The following is a 1,208-nucleotide window of genomic DNA, read 5'->3' on the forward strand; positions in this document are numbered from 1 at the left end:
TAAGTAACATGAGTTATGTATGCAACTATATTTATTGTATGTTAGAGTATTTTTAAGGAAACGTGTGTTAAGTAACATGAGTTATGTATGCAACTATATTTATTGTATGTTAGAGTATTTTTAAGGAAAAGTGTTAAGAACATGAGTTACAATGTGTGTACCTACTGTCAGTGTAGTGTTAGAGTATTTTTAATAAAGCATGTGTGTTAAGAACTATGAGTTACAATGTGTGTACCTACTGTCAGTGTAGTGTTAGAGTATTTTTAAAGAAGCATGTGTGTTAAGAACATGAGTTACAATGTGTGTACCTACTGTCAGTGTAGTGTTAGAGTATTTTTAAAGAAGCATGTGTGTTAAGAACATGAGTTACAATGTGAAACTTTGAAGACGGCAAAGACTAGTAATGATTTTTTTCAGTAGCAGAACTGTGAATCATGTTACAAGATGGATCACATGATTTTTGTAAGTTAAGTAGCAATGGTTTAACACATTTTTGTAATAAAAATTACAAATAAATTTGAAGTAGATTTAGTGTTTCACATAATTACATCTTAAAATATCCTAAATAATTTATCAACCTTAAACTCTACATAATAACCCATGATTGGTGCTTTTTTAGCATGTGGGGCTTGAACTTCGAAGTTTATTGGCCAGCGTGGATGAGTTGATTCCTCAATTCCCTGTGGATTCTCACAAAGAGGTAATTGAACATAATAGGAAAAGTAGACTAACCAGTAGTGTGTTTAAAGTTTTTATGTAAGTACCTGTATATAAAACAATAACTAGGGAAAATAGCTGTCATTTTTATGTAAGTACCTGTATTTAAAACAATAACTAGGGAAAATAGCTGTCATTTTTATGTAAGTACCTGTATTTAAAACAATAACTAGGGAAATTAGCTGTCATTTTTATATAAGTACCTGTACATAAAACAATAACTAGGGAAAATAGCTGTCATTTTTATGTAAGTACCTGTATTTAAAACAATGACCAGGGAAAATAGCTGTCATTTTTATGTAAGTACCTGTATATAAAACAATAACTAGGGAAAATAGCTGTCATTTTATGTAAGTACTTGTATATAAAAAATTAACTAGGGAAATTAGCTGTCATTTTTATGTAAGTACCCATATTTAAAACAATAACTAGGGAAATTAGCTGTCATTTTTATGTAAGTACCTGTATATAAAACAATAACTAGGGAAAAT

General features: G+C 29.4%; 1 pseudogene; it reads left to right on the top strand.

Annotated features, from left to right (window-relative positions):
- LOC106473850 overlaps positions 1 to 1,208 on the top strand; it is a 25,495-nt pseudogene that overhangs the window by 17,077 nt on the left and 7,210 nt on the right.

This window comes from Limulus polyphemus, unplaced genomic scaffold (genome assembly GCF_000517525.1).
Source record: "Limulus polyphemus unplaced genomic scaffold, Limulus_polyphemus-2.1.2 Scaffold6555, whole genome shotgun sequence".
Classification (NCBI taxonomy): domain Eukaryota; kingdom Metazoa; phylum Arthropoda; class Merostomata; order Xiphosura; family Limulidae; genus Limulus; species Limulus polyphemus.